At 39.4% G+C, this 23,956-nt stretch overlaps 1 protein-coding gene across 1 annotated transcript in view; it reads left to right on the forward strand.

Moving 5' to 3' along the window:
- The first annotated feature begins 4,003 nt into the window (after positions 1 to 4,003).
- Positions 4,004 to 23,956, forward strand: part of GTF2A2 (general transcription factor IIA subunit 2) — a 31,847-nt gene continuing 11,894 nt past the window's right edge. Inside the window, exon 1 of the mRNA XM_061182058.1 lies at positions 4,004 to 4,128. The gene's annotated coding sequence lies outside the window, so the exon portion shown is untranslated. The remainder of the gene's footprint in view (positions 4,129 to 23,956) is intronic.

Below are 23,956 nucleotides of genomic sequence, written 5' to 3' on the forward strand. Positions count from 1 at the left end.
AGTCCAATTATGGCAGATGCTGGAGGATTCCCAGGATGAGACTTTCCTCAGCAGCCTCCTGACTGCACTTGGATCCAGCTGCTGTAGGCAGATCCTGAACTAATGTCATTATAGTCAATAAAGCTAAAACCATTATTGCTTGCTCAGATCTTAGAAATACTTTGTGTTCAAAAAGCAAACTAACAGTAACAGTTTAGGCATTCCTTCTGAATTTACGAATAAAAGATCATATTGAATTTAATTGTGATTAGAGTCTATATTTGTAGAGTGCTTTAAGTGACCTTTCATCAGTAAAAGTAGTCTTTCATCTATAAATTTGGGTCTCAGTCAAACCTGGCTGAGCTTTTTAAATAGGTGGCTTTCCTCCACATTAAGTACCCAGTTCTTCAGTTTCAACACGTTACTGTTTATTGACTTTTGCATTTGTAAGCATTGTCCCTGATTATAGATACAACTCGTTGCAAAAGTGGTGCATTTTCCTACATACTTTTTTAAAGTAGAGGTAGCCTATATTCTATCAGAACATTAAAATTTAGAGGGAACAGTGATAACATTTGGGATATAACCAACGGGATGTGCTGTGAATCACTAGATATAAAAGCATACATGTTCTAACCTATACCTTGATGAAATCTGGTATAGGGACATGCCCCGTAATGTTTCATAGCTATGAGACTTAAGATCATAACAAGTAGGTCAGAGGAAAAGCATTTATTAAACTTGTTATTTGTAATTACTAGCTATGTGACATTTTCCCCATATCATTCAGTTTTAATTTTCCATTACAGATTGAGGTGAAAGTACATATAATTGTGTTATTTTATCTTTCTGCTGGGATCATGGTTCTAACTTGTTTAATTTGATGCTTACGCCACTATTTTTTGTTGTGTTTGGGTTCTGAGTGCCTCTTTTTAGTCAAAAGTTTCTCTTATAAAGTAATCTGATTGTGTTCTGCTTGGTCATATTCCTTATTAGCACCAAGGGAAGACACTATATTGATCCCACAGTTTAAGCTTAATAGTCTTTAACTGGGGGTGGGGGGAGTATAAAGAAATATGATTCCAAGTAGGGCCTTAGCAGGACCTGGAAAGGAAGATAACAAAACAAGGAAGTAAGAGAAAGAAAACTATAAAGGGATAATGAGTTAGCTAAGATTCCACTGAATGTGTCCTTGTTAAGGGAAGTGCTGTATATGGCAGTGGTTGGTACCATTTCTTGTATCAATCAGGAAAACCTGCAGGCTACATACAGAATATGTGAATAAGGAGACTGTGGAGTGAAGGGGGCAAAGGCTGGTAATACCTACAATGAAAATTCATATTTTCCTCTGCTTTGTCTCTTCATACAAAAGCAAGTTTAAACAGGGAGGGTCAGCAATTACAATGCTCAGATTAAAGTGTAGGGTTACGTACGTTACTTTTGACATTCATAGCTGGTAAACATTTAATGTATTGTTCCAAAATGGATATCACTCTTTAGTAACTATACTGAATACTGAAATTTGCTGATGGACAGGTACATATAGGTAGCTAGACTTTCTTCAACTGCAATTCCAGAATTTAAAAAGGTAAGGAATCTGCTTTTTTGATAGAGTCTTCTTTTAAATGACTGTGTTACTCTGGCTGTTTTTATGTGATTGCTCAGGGAATTTGAAAGTGTTTGAATTAAAGGAGAAGGGGCTTTTTAGATTTCTTCAATTGATATTTAAAAATTAGCATTAGGATATCCAGTTTCCTAATGAGATCAGTAAAGTTGTATATAAGGTGACAGTAGCTTCATCCTTTTCCCCATGTTACCTGTGGAAAATTGCTAACATTGCTCCGACAGGAGGAGGAGGAGATAGACTGAAAATAGGTAGATACGGCTACCACATTCTGTTTTGTTTTCATGCCTATTTTTTCTCATCCTGTATAGCTATTTGAGAAGTGGATCACAAATGTCAGAAGGGTGGGATAGCTAGAGGAATTAATGTACTTAAAGTTAGACCAACTGTTAAGAGTTTATCTTGTAGGAACAGGGATTGTGTAATTTGAGTTGCTGGGAGAAAGAGTTAAGGACTTAGACTTGCATGAGAAGGTCAGCTGGTAAGAGAAGTGGGAGATTATCAATGTTCTAATAGTGAGGAAGAATTACCTGGAGAGCCTTTCATCCCCCTCTTCCTATCCCAAGATTCTGAATGAATTAGAATCATATCAGTGGTGAGTCCCAGTAATGTAATCCTTTAAAATTCTCAATGGTAATTGAAAATAATGTGTTGACCAGCAAGGAGTGACACTAAAATTTGAACAGAACTGTTACTTTGTTGCAGCTATATATGATAGATCTACTTAATTTCTTATGTTTTGAGAACTACTTTTATGAAAAGTTTACATGAAGCACTTGATACAACACATCAAACACCAGAAGAAAATCAAAGTTTAATGCTTTCATGTTACTAAAGAATTATTATAATATCTGTCTAATTCTATTTTATAAGACATTCTACAAGAGGTTAAAACATTTGCATTTTGAAATTTTTATGCGTTTTCACATTCAGTGTAGCTAAGGAGGAACTTGGAAAATAATGTTAATTAGCTACTCTACTGCACTTTTTGTATTTGAATTTTCTGAAGTTATGCCCCTTAAACAGTTTATTTACATAAACTAGCTAGTAAATATTTGTGGTGTTCAGGGCACTGACTTGCACAGCCCTTGGGGCACATGGAACACAATTCAGAGTTCGTTAGACACTAATGCACTTTGATATATATTTCAAAGATTAATACATTTTTCTTACCATAAATTCACATGCTGTCATTTAGACACAATTAATGTACTGTGATCATTTTACCACTGTTCAGATAATGTTGCATAGCCTAGTGCTCTCCTTTTACAGTGAGAGAAATTCAGTTCTGAAGACTGTGCGTGCAAGATGTTGATGTGGTCCCTGTAAGAAATACTAAGGTTGGTCTTGATTTACTAAGAAGATGTAATATTTTCTTTTTCTCTGACTTGTTAGGAATACAATAACTTGTGTCCTGATTTGTTGCACATCGTATTTTTGCAACGTTAATGAATTTAAATAAATTAATTGGAAAGTTTTGTTTTTGACTCATTTATCACATTTTTCTGTCTCCCGTTTCACTACTGAATTTTTACAAAGTTTATCTTGTAAGCTTTTCAAATAGTTTTAGACCTTTTGTTTCTGTAGTTTGGGTGCTGCTTCCTATTCGAGGGGGTGAAGAGTTCATCCTGCTTCAATTTTAAACATTGACTTAACTATAAGCACACTTTGTATTTCATAGTTTAGAATTATTTTAGTTATGGGGAATCCACCAATGAAATCAGTTCAATAAGTGGCTGAAAACATGGCATAAAAAATAACCTGTTTGCTCTATGGACCTGCGCAGAGGTTCAAGTTGGTTGCAGTTGTTTTGCATTTACTCCTTAATCACTGTTCAACTGCTTAACGGCAAACAGCTGTGCACATTACTGCTGCCTTTAATCCACAGTTAGGATACCGTTTGGGATTACGTAAACGCAAATACAAACTGAAGTATTTGTCTTGCATTAAGCGTAATTTTTAAATACAGATTCTACCGAATTGAAATTCTGTGATTCACAAACTAAACGCTTGCAGGGTTAAATGAATTGCTGCCCTGTTTCGTTAAATACTTGGCTATAAACTTTTCAGAATTTGTCTTCAATTTAGTATTACTGGGTCTTCAACAGTATTACGCTGAACACACTTGAGACATAAAATGTGACTGCCTTACATTTTCTAATTGTGCGTCTAACAGTGGAGAAGAGTCTGTAAAATTGTAATTATTAACGATTTAGTGAACCTGGTGAATTACTTGGGAGCTAAACCTGTTCAGCGGTCTGAGGCTTGAAAACTGCGGCCCCACGCTCCTCCTCTCTCCACATCCCTCCCCTCTCACAAGACTTGAGTGGCTGGCGGGAGCAGGAATGGGCGGGGCTTCCGGGCCTGCGTCATTTCCAGGTTCTGCGAGTGCTTCCGGGTCGTCGACACAGCGCCGCTTTCTCTGCGGCGGCCGGAGAGGTACTCTGGGGAAGTAGGTTCGTCCTGCTGGGTTCCTGGCCGACCCACTTCTGTCGGCTCCGAGGCGGGAAGCGCCTTTTCCACAGGTACTGGGTGAGCCGGCCCGCGCTCCCTGCCACCATTCAGAGCAGGCATTGCGTCCTTTGGGTCTTCTGCGAGGGCCTTTTCGACCTGGGTTCGGCCCGTTACCGATTTCGCTGCCGGGATGGCCCCGCGGCGCTTCCCGGGGTGGGAAGGGAAGGAAAGGGAGGCGGCCGGGAGGCTTGTTGTACTCGGGGCGCCATGTGAACAGTCCGGAGTGTAGGGGGTTGCGGGGCAGGGGTCCTCAGCCCAGCACCGTATTTTTAGCCAGGTGAAAGTCTTAAAGCTTACATTGTGATTTTTCCCCACAGTATCGGGGCGGGCTTGGGGGGGGGGCGTTTCTTAAGTGTCTCATTCTTGTGTGTCTTCGGTGCTTGAAGTCTGCTTTCCAACCTCATGTGAACTCGGTACCGGAATGAATTTAAACTGGATGGTTTGCTCAAGAAAGACTAGGACTATCAGGTTACTTCCGAATGTGGAGCCTTCTACTTTAATTTTCTAAACTGCAAAATGGAGTAGTACTAAATTTACGTGGCTCATACCACATCTGAAAGAATTAAACATTTCACAAGGAATTTTTAGAAATTTAAGATTATTAAAGCAAGTAATTTTAACAAACATTTAAATAACATAGCTATTTCTAAAATTATTTTTTATTGAGGTATAATTGACATATAACTTAACTACATTACTTTCAGGTGTACAGCATAATGATTCAATATTTGTACACATTGTGAAAGGATCACCACAATAAGTCTAGTTAACATCCGTCACCAAACATAGTTGCAAAAAAATTTTTTTTCATATGATGAGGACTTTTAAGATCTACTCTCTTAGCAACTTTCAAATATGCAATACAATATTAGTAACTCTGGTCACCATCCTGTACGTTATATCCCCATGACTTACTTATTTTATAATGCAAGTTTGTAGTTTCACCCATCCTTTTCCCCAACCCCCAATCTTCTATGAGCTTAATTTTCTTCTCTTTTGTTTTTTAGTTTGCACATGTAAGTGAGATCATGTGGTGTTTTTTTCTCTGACTTATTTCACTTGGTGTAATGACCTCAAAGCCCATTCACATTGTCCCAAATGGCAGGATTTCATTTTTCTAAATGTCTGAATAATATTCCATTCTATATACCGCATCGTTTTTATCCATTCATCCATGGATGGATACTTTGATTGTTTCTGTATCTTGGCTATTGTAAGTAATGCTGTAGTGAAAGAAAAGTGCATGTATCTTCTTGTGGGTTTTTTTGGGGGGGAGGATATAGTTGATTTACAATGATATGTTAGTTTTAGGTGTACAGCAAAGTGAATCAGTTATACATATATCCACTTCTTTTTTTTTTTTAAGATTCTTTTCCCATATAGGTCATTACAGAGTATTGAGTAGGGTTCCCCGTACTTTACAGTAGGTCCTTATTAGTTATCTGTTTTATATATAGTAGTATGTATATGTCAATCCCAATCTCCCAATTTATCCCCCCGCTTTTCCCCCTGGTAACCATAAATTTGTTTTCTACATCTGTGACTCTGTTTCTGTTTTGTAAATAAGTTCATTTGTACCATTTTTGTAGATTCCACGTATAAGTGATATCATGTGATATTTGTCTTTGTCTGACTTACTTCACTCAGTATGACAATCTCTAGGTCCATCCATGTTGCTGCAAATGGCATTATTTCATTCTGTTTTTATGGCTGAGTAATATTCCATTGTATATATGCCACATCTTTTTTATCCACTCCTCTGTCAATGGACATTTAGGTTGCTTCTGTGTCTTGGCTATTGTAAATAATGCTGTAATGAACACTGGGGTGCATGTATCTTTTCGAATTACAGTTTTCTCCAATTATATGCCCAGGAGTGGGACTGCTGGATCATGTGGTAGCTCTATATTCAGTTTTTTAAGGAACCTCCACACTGTTCTCGATAATGGGTGCACTAGTTTACATGCCCACCATCTGTGTAGGAGGGTTCCCTTTTCTCCACACCCTCTCCAGCATTTATTGTTTGTAGATTTTTTTGATTATGCCCATTCTGACCAGTGTGAGGTGATACCTCATTGCAGCTTTGATCTGCATTTCTCCAATAACCAGTGATCTTGAGCATCTTTTCATGTGCTTCTTGGCAATCTGTATGTCCTCTTTGGAGAAACGTCCATTTTGATCTTCTGCCCATTGTTTGATTGTTTTCTTTGTTTTGTATATTGAGCTGCATGAGCTGTTTGTATATTTTGGAGATTAATCCTTTGTAGGTCGCCTCGTTTGCAAATATTTTCTCCCATTCTCTGGGTTATTTTCGTTTTGTTTATGGTTTCCTTTGCTCTGCAAAAGCTTTTAAGTTTAATTAGGTCCCACCTGTTCATTTTTGTCTTTATTTTCATTACTCTAAGAGGTGGGTCAAAAAAGATATTGCTGTGATTTGTGTCAGAGAGTGTTCTGCCTATGTTTTCCTCTAAGAGTTTTATAATATCCGGTCTTACATTTAGGTCTTTAATCCATGTCAAGTTTATTTTTGTGTATGGTGTTAGAGAATGTTCTAATTTCATTCTTTTACATGTAGCTGTCCAGTTTTCCCAGCACCACTTATTGAAGAGACAGTCTTTTCTCCATTGTATATTCTTGCCTCCTTTGTCATAGACTAGTTGACCATAGGTGCGTGGGTTTATCTCTGGACTTTGTATCCTGTTCCATTGATGTATATTTCTGGTTTTGTGCCAGTACTATACTGTTTTGATTACTACAGCTTTGCAGCACACTTTGAAGTCAGGGAGCCCGATTCCCGTAGCTCCATTTTTCTTTCTCAAGATTGCTTTGGCTATTCGGGGTCTTTTGTGTTTCCATACAAATTGTGAAATTTTTTGTTCTAATTCTGTGAAAAATGCCATTGATAATTTGATAGGGATTGCATTGAATCTGTAGATTGCCCCAGTTAGTATAGTCATTTTGACAATGTTGATTCTTCCAATCCAAGAACATGTTATATCCCTCCATATGTTTGTGTCGTCTTCAAGTTCTTTCATCAGCGTTTTGTAGATTTCAGAGTACAGGTCTTTTGCCTCCTTCGGTAGATTTATTCCTAGGTATTTTATTCTTTTTGATGCAATGGTAGATGGGAGTGTTTCTTTAATTTCTCCTTGTGATCTTTCGTTGTTAGTGTGTAGAAATGCATTAGATTTCTGTGTATTAATTTTGTGTGCTACAACGTTACCAGATTCATAGATGAGCTCTAGCAGTTTTCTGGTAGCATCTTTAGGATTTTCTATGTATAGTATCATGTCATCTGCAAACAGTGACAGTTTTTTTTTTTTCTTTTCCAATTTGGATTCCTTTTATTTCTTTTTCTTCTCTGATTGCCATGGCTCGGACTTCCAAAACTACGTTGAATAAAAGTGGTGAGAGTGGACATCCTTGTCTTGTTCCTATCTTAGAGGAAATGCTTTCAGCTTTTCACCATTGAGTATGATGTTAACTGTAGATTTGTTATATATGGCCTTTATTATGTTGAGGTAGGTTCCCTCTATGCCCACTTTCTGGAGAGTTCTTATCATAAATGGGTGTTGAATTTTGTTAAAAGCGTTTTCTGCATCTGTTGAGATGATCATATGGTTTTTATTCTTCAATTTGTTGGTGTGGTGTATCACACGGATTGATTTGTGGCTATTGAAGAATCCTTGCATCCCTGGGATAAATCCCACTTGATCATGATGTATGATCCTTTTAATATGTTGTTGGATTTGGTTCGCTAGTGTTTTCTTGAGGAACTTTGCATCTATGTTCATCTGTCATATTGGCCTGTAATTTTCTTTTTTTGTGGTATCTTTATCTGGTTTTGGTATCAGGGTGATGGTGGCCTCATAGAATGTGTTTGGGAGTGTTCCTCTGCAATTTGGGGGAATAGTTTCAGAAGGATAGGTGTTAACTCTTCTCTAAGTGGTTGATAGAATTTGCCTCTGAAGCCATCTGGTCTTGGACTTTTGTTTGTTGGAAGTTTTCGTTTTGTTTTGTTTTTTTAACATCTTTATTGGAGTATAATTGCTTTACAGTGGTGTTAGTTTCTGCTTTATAACAAAGTGAATCAGTTATACATATACATATGTCCCCATATCTCTTCCCTCTTGCGTCTCCCTCCCTCCCACCCTCCCTATCCCACCCCTCTAGGTGGTCACAAAGCACTGAGCTGATCTCCCTGTGCTATGTGGCTGCTTCCCACTAGCTATCTGTTTTACATTTGGTAGTGTATATATGTCCATGCCACTGTCTCACCCTGTCACATCTTACCCCTCCCCCTCCCCATATCCTCAAGTCCATTCTCTAGTAGGTCTGTGTCTTTATTCCCGTCTTGCCACTAGGTTCTTCATGACCTTTTTTTTTTTCCCCCTTAGATTCCATATATATGTGTTAGCATACTGTGTTTGCTTTTCTCTTTCTGACTTACTTCACTCTGTATGACAGACTCTAACTCCATCCACCTCACTACAGATACCTCCATTTCGTTTCTTTTTATGGCTGAGTAATATTCCATTGTATATATGAGCCACATCTTCTTTATCCATTCATCCAATGATGGACACTTAGGTTGCTTCCATGTCCTGGCTATTGTAAATAGAGCTGCAATGAACATTGTGGTACATGACTCTTTTTGAATTATGGTTTTCTCAGGGTATATGCCCAGTAGTGGGATTGCTGGGTCGTATGGTAGTTCTATTTTTAGTTTTTTAAGGAACCTCCTTACTGTTCTCCATAGTGGCTGTATCAATTTACATTCCCACCAACAGTGCAAGAGGGTTCCCTTTTCTCCACACCCTCTCCAGCATTTATTGTTTGTAGATTTTTTGATGACGGCCATTCTGACAAGTGTGAGATGATATCTCATTGTAGTTTTGATTTGCATTTCTCTAATGATTAATGATGTTGAGCATTCTTTCATGTGTTTGTTGGCAATCTGTATATCTTCTTTGGAGAAATGTCTGTTTAGGTCTTCTGCCCATTTATGGATTGGGTTGTTTGTTTTTTTGATATTGAGCTGCATGAGCTGCTTTTAAATTTTGGAGATTAATCCTTTGTCAGTTGCTTCATTTGCAAATATTTTCTCCCATTCTGAGGGTTGTCTTTTGGTCTTGTTTATGGTTTCCTTTGCTGTGCAAAAGCTCTTTAGTTTCATTAGGTCCCATTTGTTTATTTGTGTTTTTATTTCCATTTCTCTAGGAGCTGGGTCAAAAAGGATCTTGCTGTCATTTATGTCATAGAGTGTTCTGCCTATGTTTTCCTCTAAGAGTTTGATAGTGTCTGGCCTTACATTTAGGTCTTTAATCCATTTTGAGTTTATTTTTGTGTATGGTGTTAGGGAGTGTTCTAATTTCATACTGTTACATGTACCTGTCCAGTTTTCGCAGCACCACTTATTGAAGAGGCTGTCTTTTCTCCACTGTATATGCTTGCCTCCTTTATCGAAGATAAGGTGACCATATGTGCGTGGGTTTATCTCTGGGCTTTCTATCCTGTTCCATTGATCTATGTTTCTGTTTTTGTGCCAGTACCAAACTGTCTTGATTACTGTAGCTTTGTAATATAGTCTGAAGTCAGGGAACCTGATTCCTCCAGCTCCATTTTTCGTTCTCAAGATTGCTTTGGCTATTCGGGGTCTTTTGTGTTTCCATACAAATTGTGAAATTTTTTGTTCTAGTTCTGTGAAAAATGCCAGTGGTAGTTTGATAAGGATTGCATTGAATCTGTAGATTGCTTTGGGTAGTAGAGTCATTTTCACAATGTTGATTCTTCCAATCCAAGAATATGGTATATCTCTCCATCTATTTGTATCATCTTTAATTTCTTTCATCAGTGTCTTATAATTTTCTGCATACAGGTCTTTTGTCTCCTTAGGTAGGTTTATTCCTAGATGTTTTATTCTTTTTGTTGCAATGGTAAACGGGAGTGTTTTCTTAATTTCACTTTCAGATTGTTCATCATTAGTGTGTAGGAATGCAAGAGATTTCTGTGCATTAATTTTGTGTCCTGCTACTTTACCAAATTCATTGATTAGTTCTAGTAGTTTTCTGGTAGCATCTTTAGGATTCTCTATGTATAGTATCATGTCACCTGCAAACAGTGACAGCTTTACTTCTTCTTTTCCGATTTGGATTCCTTTTATTTCTTTTTCTTCTCTGATTGCCGCGGCTAGGACTTTCAAAACTATGTTGAATAATAGTGGTGAGAGTGGGCAACCTTGTCTTGTTCCTGATCTTCGTGGAAATGGTTTCAGTTTTTCACCATTGAGGACAGTGTTGGCTGTGGGTTTGTCATATATGGCCTTTACTATGTTGAGGAAAGTTCCCTCTATGCCTACTTTCTGCAGGGCTTTTATCATAAATGGGTGTTGAATTTTGTCGAAAGCTTTCTCTGCATCTATTGAGATGATCATATGGTTTTTCTCCTTCAATTTGTTAATATGATGTATCACGTTGATTGATTTGCGTATATTGAAGAATCCTTGCATTCCTGGAATAAACCCCACTTGATCATGGTGTATGATCCTTTTAATGTGCTGTTGGATTCTGTTTGCTAGAATTTTGTTGAGGATTTTGGCATCTATGTTCATCAGTGATATTGGCCTGTAGTTTTCTTTCTTTGTGACATCTTTGTCTGGTTTTGGTATCAGGGTGATGGTGGCCTCGTAGAATGAGTTGGGGAGTGGTCCTCCCTCTGCAATATTTTGGAAGAGTTTGAGAAGGATAGGTGTTAGCTCTTCTCTAAATGTTTGATAGAATTCGCCTGTGAAGCCATCTGGTCCTGGGTTTTGTGTGTTGGAAGATTTTTAATCACAGGTTCAGTTTCAGTGCTTGTGATTGGTCTGTTCATATTTTCTATTTCTTCCTGGTTCAGTCTCAGCAGGTTGTGCATTTCTAAGAATCTGTCCATTTCTTCCAGGTTGTCCATTTTATTGGCATAGAGTTGCTTGTAGTAATCTCTCATGATCGTTTGTATTTCTGCAGTGTCAGTGGTTACTTCTCCTTTTTCATTTCTAATTCTATTGATTTGAGTCTTCTCCCTTTTTCTCTTGATGAGTCTGGCTAATGGTTTATCAATTTTGTTTATCTTCTCAAAGAACCAGCTTTTAGTTTCATTGATTTTTGCTATTGTTTCCTTCATTTCTTTTTCATTTATTTCTGATCTGATCTTTATGATTTCTTTCCTTCTGCTAGCTTTGGGGTTTTTTTGTTCTTCTTTCTCTAATTGCTTTAGGTGCAAGGTTAGGTTGTTTATTCGAGATGTTTCCTGTTTCTTGATGTAGGCTTGTATTGCTATAAACTTCCCTCTTAGAACTGCTTTTGCTGCATCCCATAGGTTTTGGGTCGTCGTGTCTCCATTGTCATTTGTTTCTAGGTATTTTTTGATTTCCCCTTTCATTTCTTCAGTAATCACTTCCTTATTAAGTAGTGTATTGTGTAACCTCCATGTGTTTGTATTTTTTACAGATCTTTTCCTGTAATTAATATCTAGTCTCATAGCGTTGTGGTCAGAAAAGATACTTGATACGATTTCAGTTTTCTTAAATTTACCAAGGCTTGATTTGTGACCCAAGATATGATCTATCCTGGAGAATGTTCCATGAGCACTTGAGAAAAATGTGTATTCTGTTGTTTTTGGGTGGAATGTCCTATAAATATCAATTAAGTCCATCTTGTTTAATGTATCATTTAAAGCTTGTGTTTCCTTATTTATTTTCATTTTGGATGATCTGTCCATTGGTGAAAGTGGGGTGTTAAAGTCTCCTACTATGATTGTGTTACTGTCGATTTCCCTTTTTATGGCTGTTAGTATTTGCCTTATGTATTGAGGTGCTCCTATGTTGGGTGCATAAATATTTACAATTGTTATACCTTCTTCTTGGATCGATCCCTTGATCATTATATAGTGTCTTTCTTTGTCTCTTGTAATAGTCTTTATTTTAAAAGTCTATTTTGTCTGATATGAGAATTGCTACTCCAGCTTTCTTTTGATTTCCATTTGCATGGAATATCTTTTTCCATCCCCTCACTTTCAGTCTGTATGTGTCCCTAGGTCTGAAGTGGGTCTCTTGTAGACAGCATATATACGGGTCTTGTTTTTGTATCCATTCAGCTAGTCTGTGTCTTTTGGTGGGAGCATTTAATCCATTTACATTTAAGGTAATTATCGATATGTATGTTCCTATTCCCATTTTCTTAAATGTTTTGGGTTTGTTATTTTAGGTGTTTTCCTTCTCCTGTGTTTCTTGCCTAGAGAAGTTCCTTTAGCATTTGTTGTAAAGCTGGTTTGGTGGTGCTGAACTCTCTCAGTTTTTGCTTGTCTGTAAAGGTTTTAATTTCTCCATCAAATCTGAATGAGATCCTTGCTGGGTAGAGTAATCTTGGTTGTAGGTTTTTCTCCTTCATCACTTTAAGTATATCCTGCCACTCCCTTCTGGCTTGCAGAGTTTCTGCTGAAAGGTCAGCTGTTAACCTTATGGGGATTCCCTTGTGTGTTATTTGTTGTTTTTCCCTTGCTGCTTTTAATATGTTTTCTTTATATTTAATTTTTGATAGTTTGATTAATATGTGTCTTGGTGTGTTTCTCCTTGGATTTATCCTGTATGGGACTCTCTGTGCTTCCAGGACTTGATTAACTATTTCCTTTCCCATAGTAGGGAAGTTCTCAACTATAATCTCTTCAAATATTTTCTCAGTCCCTTTCTTTTTCTCTTCTTCTTCTGGGACCCCTATAATTCGAGTGTTGGTGCGTTTAATGTTGTCCCAGAGGTCTCTGAGACTGTCCTCAGTTCTTTTCATTCTTTTTTCTTTATTCTGCTCTGCAGTAGTTATTTCCACTATTTTATCTTCCAGGTCACTTACCCGTTCTTCTGCCTCAGTTATTCTGCTATTGATCCCTTCTAGAGTATTTTTAATTTCATTTATTGTGTTTTTCATCATTGCTTCGTTCCTCTTTAGTTCTTCTACGTCCTTGTTAAATGTTTCTTGCATTTTTTGTATTCTATTTCCAAGATTCTGGATCATCCTTACTATCATTATTCTGAATTCTTTTTCAGGTAGACTGCCTATTTCCTCTTCATTTGTTAGGTCTGGTGTGTTTTGACCCTGCTCCTTCATTTGCTGTGTGTTTTTCTGTCTTCTCATTTTGCTTATCTTACTGTGTTTGGGGTCTCCTTTTCACAGGCTGCAGGTTCGTAGTTCCCGTTGTTTTTGGTATCTGTCCCCAGTGGCTACGGTTGGTTCAGTGGGTTGTGTAGGCTTCCTGGTGGAGGGGACTAGTGCCTGTGTTCTGGTGGATGAGGCTGGATCTTGTCTTTCTGGTGGGCACGTCCACGTCTGATGGTGTGTTTTGGGGTGTCTGTGGCCTTATTATGATTTTAGGCAGCCTCTCTGCTAATGGATGGGGCTGTGTTCCTGTCTTGCTAGTTGTTTGGCATAGGGTGTCCAGCACTGTAGCTTGCTGGTCGTTGAATGAAGCTGGGTCTTGATGTTGAAATGGAGATCTCTGAGAGATTTTTGCCGTTTGGTGTTACGTGGAGCTGGGAGGTCTCTTGTGGACCAGTGTCCTGAAGTTGGCTCTCCCACCACAGAGGCACAGCCCTGATGCCTGGCTGGAGCACCAAGAGCCTTTCATCCACACAGCTCAGAATAAAAGGGAGAAAAAATAGAAAAAAAGAGGATAAAATAAAATAAAGCTATTATAATAAAAAATAAAAAAAAATTAAGAAAAAAATTTAATTTTTTAAAATAAAAATTAAGAAAAAGATTATTAAGAAAAAAAATTTTTTAATGTTTTTTTAAACATCTTTATTGGAGTATAATTGCTTTACAATGGTGTGTTAGTTTCTGCTTTATAACAAAGTGAATCAGTTATACATACACATATGTTCCCATATCTCTTCCCTCTTGCATTTCCCTCCCTCCCACCCTCCCTATCCCACCCCTCTAGGTGGTCACAAAGCACCGAGCTGATCTCCCTGTGCTATGCGGCTGCTTCCCACTAGCTATCTATTTTACACTTGGTAGTGTATATATGTCCATGCCACTCTCTCACCCTGTCACATCTCACCCCTCCCCCTCCCCATATCCTCAAGTCCATTCTCTAGTAGGTCTGTGTCTTTATTCCCATCTTGCCACTAGGTTGTTCATGACCTTTTTTTTTTTCCCTTAGATTCCATATATATGTGTTAGCATACTGTATTTGTAAAATAAAAAATAAGGAACAATTATTAAGAAAAAATTTATTAAAAAATTTTTTTTAAGTTAAAAAAAAAAAAAAAAAAGGACGGACCGAACCCTAGGACAAATGGTGAAAGCAAAGCTATACAGACAAAATCTCACCCAGAAGCATATACATATACACTCACAAAAAAAGGAAAAGGGGAAAAATTAATATATCCTACTCCCAAAGTCCACCTCCTGAATTTGGGATGATTCTTTGTCTATTCAGGTATTCAACAGATGCAGGCATATCAAGTTGTTTGTGGAGCTTTAATCCGCTGCTCCTGAGGCTGCTGGGCGAGATTTCCCTTTCTTTTCTTTGTTCGTACAGCTCCCGGGGTTCAGCTTTGGATTTGGACCCGCCTCTGCGTGTAGGTCGCCTGAGGGCGTCTGTTCTTCGCTCACACAGGACGGGGTTAAAGGAGCAGCTGCTTCGGGGGCTCTGGCTCACTCAGGCCGCGGGGAGGGAGGGGTACGGATGCGGGGCGAGCCTGCGGTGGCAGAGGCCGGCGTGACGTTGCAGCAGCCTGAGGCACACCGTGCGTTCTCCCGGGGAAGTTGTCCCTGGATCACGGGACCCTGGCAGTGGCAGGCTGCACAGGCTCCCAGGAGGGGCGGTGTGGATAGTGACCTGTGCTCGCACACAGGCTTCTTGGTGGCGGCGGCAGCAGCCTTAGCGTCTCATGCCCGTCTCTGGGGTCCGCGCTGATAGCCGCGGCTCGCGCCCGTCTCTGGAGCTCGTTTAGGCGGCGCTCTGAATCCCCTCTCCTTGTGCACCGTGAAACAAAGAGGCAAGAAAAAGTCTCTTGCCTCTTTGGCAGCTGCAGACTTTTTCCCAGACTCCCTCCCGGCTAGCTGTGGTGCACTAGCCCCTTGAGGCTGTGTTCACGCCGCCAACCCCAGTCCTCTCCCTGGGATCCGACCGAAGCCCGCGCCTCAGCTCCCAGCCCCCGCCCGCCCCGGCGGGTGAGCAGACAAGCCTCTCGGGCTGGTGAGTGCTGCTCGGCACCAATTCTCTGTGCGGGAATCTCTCCGCTTTGCCCTCCGCACCCCTGTGGCTGCGCTCTCCTCCGTGGCTCCGAAGCTTCCCCCCTCTGCCACCCGCAGTCTCCGCCCGCGAAGGGGCTTCCTAGTGTGTGGAAACCTTTCCTCCTTCAGAGCTCCCTCCCAGTGGTGCAGGTCCCGTCCCTATTCTTTTGTCTCTGTTGTTTCTTTTTTCTTTTACCCTACCCAAGTACATGGGGAGTTTCTTGCCTTTTGGGAGATTTGACGTCTTCTGCCAGCGTTCAGTGGGTGTTCTGTAGGAGCAGTTCCACGTGTAGATGTATTTCTAATGTATCTGTGGGAAGGAAGGTGATCTCCACGTCTTACTCTTCCACCATCTTGCCCAGACCTCCTGTTGGAAGTTTTTAATTACAGTTTCAATTTCACTACTTGTGATTGGTCTGTTTATATTTTCTAATTCTTCCTGGTTCAGTCTTGGAAAGTTGTACCTTTCCAAGAATTTGTCCATTTCTTCCAGGTTGTCCAGTTTATTGGCATATCGTTGCTTGTAGTAGTCTCTTACAGTCCTTTGTATTTCTGTGGTTTCCATTGTAACTTCTCGTTTTTCATTTCTTTTTTTTTTTAACATCTTTATTGGAGTATAATTGCTTTACAATGGTGAGTTCGTTTCTGCTTTATAACAAAGTGAATCAGTTATACATACACATATGTTCCCATATCTCTTCTCTCTTGCGTCTCCCTCCCTCCCACCCTCCCTATCCCACCCCTCTAGGTGGTCACAAAGCATGAGCTGATCTCCCTGTGCTATGCGGTTGCTTCCCACTAGCTATCTATTTTATGTTTGGTAGTGTATATATGTCCATGCTACTCTCTCACTTTGTCCATTTCTAATTTTATTGATTTGAGCCCTCTCCTTTTTTTCTTGATGAGTCTGGCTAGAGGTTTATCAACTTCATCTTTTCAAAGAACCAGCTTTTAGTTTCATTGATCTTTTCTGTCGTTTTCTTCATCTGTATTTCATTTACTTATGCTCTCATCTTTATGATTTCTTTCCTTCTACTGACTTGCAGTTTTGTTTGTTCTTCTTTCTCTAGTTGCTTTAGGTGTAAGGTTAGGTGTTTGAGATGTTTCTTATTTCCTGAGGTAAAATTGTATTGCTATAAACTCCCCTCTTAGAACTGCTTTTGCTGCATGCCATAGGTTTTGGATCGTTGTGCTTTCATTTTCAGTTGTCTCTAGGTATTTTTTGATTTCCTCTTTGATTTCTTCAGTGATCCATTGGTTGTTTAGTAGCATATTGTTTAGCCTCCATGGGTTTGTGTTTTTTACAGTTTTTTTCTTATAGTTGATTTCTAATCTCATAGCGTTGTAGTCAGAAAAGATGCTTGATATGATTTTAGTTTTCCTAAATTTACCGAGGCTCACTTTGTGGCCCAAGATGTGATCAATCCTGGACAGTGTACCATGTGCACTTGAAAAGAATGTGTATTCTGCTGCTTTTGGATGGAATGCTCTATAAATGTCAATTAAGTCCACCTGATCTAATGTGTCATTTAAGGCCTGTGTTTCCTTATTGATTTTCTGTCTGGATGAGCTGTTCATTGATGAAAGTGGGGTGTTAAAGTCCCCCACTATTATTGTGTTACAATTGATTTCCCCTTTTATGGCTGTTAGCATTTGCCTCATATATTGAGGAGCTCCTGTGTTGGGTGCATATATATTTACAATTGTTATGTCTTGGATTGATCCCTTGATCATTATGTAGTGTCCTTCCTTGTCTCTTGTAACATTCTTTATTTTAAAGTCTATTTTATCTGATATGAGTACTGCTACTCCAGCTTTCTTTTAATTTCCATTTCCATGGAGTATCTTTTTCCATCCCTTCACTTTCTGTCTGTATGTGTCCCTAGGTCTGAAGTGGATCTCTTGCAGACAGTGTACATACGGGGTCTTGTTTTTGTATTCATTCATCCAGTCTTTGTCTTTTGGTTGGAGCATTTATTCCATTTACATTTAAGGTAATTATCTTTATCTATGTTCTTATTGCCTTTTTCTTAATTGTTTTGGTTTTTTTTTTTTTAGGTCTTTTTTCTCCCATTCCTCTTTTGTTCTCTTCTCTTGTGATTTGATGACTAACTTTAGTGTTGTGTTTGGATCCTTTTTTGTGTGTGTATCTATTGTAGATTTTCAGTTTGTGATTACCATGAGGTTTTGATATAGCAGTCTATATATAAACAAGATTGTTTTCTGTTGCTGGTCTTTTAATTTCAAATGTATTTCCCATATCCTGTATTTGTGCTCTCCTCACAATTGCTGATTTCGATATCATATTTGTGTGTGGATGATTTCCTACCTTTACTGTATGTTTGCCTTTAACAGTGAGCTTTTCCATTTGTAATTTCCCTGTTTCTCATTGTGGTCTTTTTTGTCTACCTAGAGAACTTTCTGTAGCATTTGTTGCAAAGCTGGTCTGGTGGTGCTGAATTCTCTTAGCTTTTGCCTGTGTAAAGCTTTTGATTTTGTCGTCGAATCTGAATGAGAGCCTTGCTGGTTAGAGTATTCTTGGTTGTAGGTACTTACCTTTCATCACTTTAAATATATTTTGCCACTCCCTTCTAGTCTGTAGTTTCTGCTGAAAAATTAGCTGATAACCTTATGGGAATTCTCTTGTATGTTATTTGTTGCTTTTCCCTTGTTGCTTTTAATATTTTTTCTTTGTGTTTAATTTTTGTCAGTTTCATTACTATGTGTCTTGGCGTGTTCCTCCTTGGGTTTAATCCTTTATGAGACTCTGTGCTTCCTGGACTTGGGTGACTTTTTCCTTTCCCATGTTAGGGAAGTTTTCAGCTATTAATCTCTTCAAATATTTTCTCAGGTGCTTTCTGTCTCTCTTGTTCTTCTGGGACTCATATAATGTGAATGTTGGTGCATCTAACAAAGTCCCAGAGGTCTCTTAAACTGTCCTATTTTTTTTCATTCTTTTTTCTTTTCTCTGTTCTGTGGCAGTGATTTCCGCCATTCTGTCTTCCAGCTCCCTTATCCGTTCTTCTGCTTCATTTATTCTGCTATTTATTCCTTCTAGTATATTTTTCATTTCAGGTATTTTATTGTTCATTTCTGTTTGTTTCTTCTTTAGATCTTCTAGCTTGCTCTTAAACATTTCTTGCACTTTTTAGGTCTGTGCTTCCATTCTTTTTCCGAGATCTTGGATCGTCTTTACCATCGTTACTCTGAGTTTTTTTTGGGGTAGATTGCCTATCTCCGTTTCATTTAGTTGTTCTTCTGGGGCTTTATTTTGTTTTTTCGTGTGGGACATATTTCTCCGATATCTCATTTTGTCTAACTTTCTGTGTTGTGGTTTCTGTTCCACAGGCTGCCGAGTTGTAGTTCTTCTTGCTTCTGCTTCTGCCCCCTTGTGGATGAGGCTGGTCTAAGAGGCTTTTGCAGGTTTCCTGGTGGGAGGGACTGGTTCCTGCCCACTGATGGGTGCAGCTGGGTCTTGTCCCTCTGGTGGGCAGGGCTGTGTCAAGAGGTGTGTTTAGCAGGCAGCTGTGGGCTCAGGAAGACTTTTGGCAGCCTGTCTGCTGATGGGTGGGGCTGTGTTCCCACCCTGTCAGTTCTTTGGCCTGAGGTGTCCCTGCACTGGAGCCTAGAGGGTGTTGGGTGGGGCCAAGTGTTGGTGAGAAAATGGTGGCCTCTAGGAGGGCCCACACCAATGAGTACTCCCCAGAACTATCGCCACCTGTGTTTTTGTCCCTGCAGTGAGCCACAGCTGCTCCCCACCTCTACAGGAGACTCTCCAATACCAGCAGGTAGGTCTGGCCCAGGATCCTGTGAGCTCACTGCTTTTTCCCCTGGGTCCTGGTGTGCACAAGACCTTGTGTGTGCTAAGAGTGGAGTTTCTGTCTGCCCCAGTCCTGTGGAATTCCTGCAATCAAACGCCACTGGCGCTCAGAGCCAGATGCTCTGGGGGCTCCTCCTCCCATTGCCAGACCCCCAGGCTGGGGATCCTGATGTGGGGCTCAGAACTTTCACTCCTATGAGATAACCTCTGTGGTAATCATTATTTTCCAGTTTGTTGATCGCCCACCCAGTGGGTATGGGATTTGATTTTATTGCAATTGTGCCCCTCCTGCCATCTCAATGTGGCTTCTTCTTTGTCTTTGGATATAGAATATCTTTTTTGGTAGGTTCCAGTCTTTTTTTGTCAATAGTTGTTCAGCAGTTAGTTGTGATTTCGGTGTTTTTGTGAGAGGAGGTGAACCCGCGTCCTTCTACTCTGCCATCTTGTTTCCCATCCCACAATTTCTTTATCCATTCGTCCTTCAATGGACACTTAAGTTGTTTTCATATCTTGGCTATTGTGAATAGTGCTACAGTGAACATGTGGGTGCATATATCTTTTCCAGTTAGTGTCTTCTTTTTCTTCCGATAAGTACTCCAAAGTGGAATTGTTGGATCATATGGGAGTTCTCTTTTACTTTTTTGAGAAACGTCCATACTTTTCCCTAGTGGCTGCACCACAGTTTGCATGCCTACCAACAATGCACAAGGGTTCCCTTTAATCCACATCTTCACCAACACTTGCTATTAATTGTCATTTTGATAATAGTTATTTTAACAGGTGTGAGGTGATATTTCACTGTGGTTTTGATTTGCATTTCCCTGATAATTAGTGATGTTGAGCAGCTTTTCATGTACCTGTTTGGCATCTGTATATGTTCTTTGGAAAAGTGTTCACATCTTTTGCCCAATTTTTTTATAGAAGTACAGTTAATTTACAACATTGTGTTAATCTCAAGTGTACAACAAAGTGATTCAGGTATACATATATGTAAATATATATGTTTTTTCAAGTTCTTTTCCCTTACAGGTTATTACAAGATATTGAGTATAATTTCCTGTGCTACACAGTAGGTCCTTGTTGCTTACCTATTTTATATGTAGTATTGTGTATATGTTAATCCCAAACTCCTAATTCATCCCCTTCCCCCTCCCCTCCCCAATTCCTTTGGTAACCATAAGTTTGTTTTCTGTCTGTGAGTTGATTTCTGTTTTGTAAATAAATTTCTTTATATCATTTTTTAGATTCTACATGTAAGTGATATCGTATGATATTTTGTCTTTCTCTGACTTCACTTAATACGATCACCTCTAGGTCCATCCATGTTGCTGCAAATGTTCTGTCCAATTTTTAATTGGATTGTTTGTTTTTTTTGCTATTGAGTTTTATGTATTCTTTATATATTTTGGATATCAGGCCCATATGAGATACATGATTTGCAAATATTTTCCCCCATTCAGTAGGTAGCCTGTTTTTTTTATCGTTTCCTTTGCTGTGCATAAGCTTTTTAGTATGATCCTGTCCCACTTATTTATTTTTGCTTTTATTGCTTTTGCTTTTGCTTTTGGTGTCAGATTCAAAAAGTCATCACCAAGACCTGTGTCAAGAAGCTTACCACCTATGTTTTCTTCTAGGAGTTTTAGGTGTTTTATGGTATTAGGTCTTACATTTCAAGCCTTTAATCCATTTTGAGTTCAGTTTTGTGTATGGTGTATGATAATGGTCCAGTGTCTTTTTTCTTGCATGTGGATGCCCAGTTTTCCCAGCACCCTTTATTGAAGAGACTGTCCTTTCCCCATTGTCTTTCCTTCCTTCCTTCCTTCCTTCCTTCCTTTGCTGTGTTGGGTCTTCGTTGCTGCACGCAGGCTTTCTCTAGTTGCAGTGAGCAGTGGCTACTCTTCATTGCGGTGCGCGGGCTTCTCATTGCAGTGGCTTCTCGTTGCGGAGTACAGGCTCTAGGCGCACAGGCTTCAGTAGTTGCGGCACGCGGGCTCAGTAGTTGTGGCGCGGGGTCTCTAGAGTGCAGGCTCAGTAGCTGTGGCGCACGGGCTTAGTTGCTCCGCGTCATGTGGCATCTTCCTGGACCAGGGCTCGAACCCGTTCCCCTGCATTGGCAGGCAGATTCTTAACCACTGCACCATCAGGGAAGCCCTCCCAATTGTACATTCTCACCTCCTTTGTTGTTAATTACTTGACTGTACATGTGTAGGTTTATCTTTGGGCTCTTTATTCTATTCCATTCATCTATACATCTGTTTTTATGGCAGTAATGTACTGTTTTGATTACTATAGCTTTGTGATAGAATTAGCTATCAGCAAACATGATGCCTCGAGCTTTGTCCTTCTTTCTCAAGATTGCTTTGGCATTTTGGCATCTTTGTGGTTTCATATATATTTTAGGACTGTTTGTTCTATTTGTGAAAAATGCCATTGGAATTTTGATAGGAATTATGTTGAATCTGTAGATTGCTTTAGGTAGTATGGACATTTTAATAATATTGATTCTTCCAGTCCACATGCCTGGAATTTCTTTCTGTTTATTTGTGTCATATTCAGTTTCTTTCATCATTGTCTTACAGTTTTCAATGTCCAGGTCTTCCATCTCTTTGGCTAAATTTATTTCTAAGTATCTTGTTCTTTTTGATACAATCGTAAATGGGATTATTTCTCTTTCTGATAATTCATTATTAACTTATAGTTATTTCCTGGTAACTCTTAGACTTTTGTTAAATGGGCAGGACACAAGATTCTGTACTCTCACTTTGTCAAGTTTATATCTTCTTACTGGGACCCCTTCTTGCCCTTTTTATCCCCCCCCTCAGCTACCCACACACATTATACTAACTGATTTTTTTGTCTTCATTTATTTATTGAACAAATATTTAATTGTCTCCTATTACGTCTCAGGTAGTGTTTGTTCTAGATGCCTGGTTTACTTCAGTGAACAAAAACAGACCAAAGTCCCTGCCCTGGTAGGTCGTACAGTCTATTGAAGGATGCAGAAAATAAACATTAAACTAAGGAAACTATATAACATGTTAGAAGGTGATGGTGCCATCAAAGAAACATAGCAGGGTGAGGGGGATTGGGCAGTTCCAGAGTGGAGGTGGGAGTTGGGGTTTTAAATATGGTGGTCTGTTTATGCCTCATTAAGTACATGCTATACTTGAAGGAATTAAGAAAAACAAGAGGATATCTGGGAGAAGAGCATTCCAGGTAAAAAGGACAGCCTTTACAAAGGCTTACATAGGCAGGAACGTGTCTGTCATGTTCTAAGAAAAACAAGGAGAAGGCAGTTTGTCTGGAGAAGAGCAAGAACAAGGGGGAGATGGCAAATGAGGTCAGTGAGATAATGGGTAGCCAGATTATTATAAGGACTGAATGATATGGAAACCATGGGAGGTTTGCACAGAGAAGAGATATGTTCTAACCTGTGTTTTAAAAGATCACCTGACTGCTGAATTGGGATTAGAATCTAGGGGGCAAGCATGGAAGCAGGGAAACCAGTTAGGAAGCTATTTCAGGAATCCCAATGACAGGTGATGGCGGCACATACCAGGGTGATAACAACGGAAATGGTGAGAAATGGTTGGATTCTGAATCCATATTGAAGGTAGAGTTTACAGATTATGCTAGGGATTGGATGTGGAGGTAAGATGGCCAGACTCGGGGTAGGGAGGGGTGGTCGGGAATAACTTCAAAGGTTTTTGCCTAAGCGCATAGAGGTATGGAGTTATATCAACTGAGATGGGAAGGACAACACATAGAGATGTTGAGTAGGCAGTTGGATCCAGAGTGAGTTCAGGGCAAGGTCTGTTCTAGTATATGAATTTGGGAATCATCAGCAATGGTATGTAAAACCATGACACAAAGCGATATCACCAAGGAACGAGTGTAGACAGAAAGCAGAGAACCAAAGAGGTGTCTTGTGACATTAAGAGTTAAGGGAGAAGAGCCTCAACCAACAAACAATATTTTTTTTTAAACATCTTTATTGGAGTATAATTGCTTTACAATGGTGCAACAAACAATATTGAGAAGGATGAACCAGTGAGTTTAAGAGAACAACCCAAAAAGTGTACTGTCCCAGAAGCTAAGCCAAGATCCTTTATCAAAGAGGAGGGAGTAATCAGCCATGTCAAATGATTAAGTCTGATGAGAACTAAGAATTGAGGATTATTAGTTTTAGCATTGCCAGTGGTGACTTTCACCATCTGTTTCATTTGAGTGCTTGAGGCAAAACTGTATAAGGAGTGAGTTTAAGAGAAAATGTGAGAAAAGGAATGAGAGACAGTGAGTACAGACAACTCAGGAGTTTTTGCTGCAAAGAGGAATAGAGAAATAGAGTGTAGCTGGCCAGAGAAGCGAGTTGAGACTGTTTTTTTTAAGATGGGAGAAGTAGCCGCCTGTTTGTTTGCTGATGGGAAGGATCCGTAGAGATGGGAAATTTGACAGGGATAGAAGGAATAATTGAATTGTTGGAAAAATATCCTGTCCGTAATAGGGGGGATAGGACCTGATCCACAGGTAGAAGGATTGTATTTAGGTAACAGCATGGATAGTTTGACTATAGTGACAGGCAGAGTATATGGGTGTAGATATTGGTAGGTGGTTAGATGTAGTTTTGAGAGTTGAAGTTTTCATTGCTTCCGTTTCCTCAGTAAAGTAGAAAACCTATTATAAATGCATCTAAGTGCCATACAGTTTGATATTAGCATTTTGGTATATCACCAGGTTATTTATTCACTA

This window comes from Eubalaena glacialis, chromosome 2 (genome assembly GCF_028564815.1).
Source record: "Eubalaena glacialis isolate mEubGla1 chromosome 2, mEubGla1.1.hap2.+ XY, whole genome shotgun sequence".
In the NCBI taxonomy this organism is placed as follows: Eukaryota; Metazoa; Chordata; class Mammalia; order Artiodactyla; family Balaenidae; genus Eubalaena; species Eubalaena glacialis.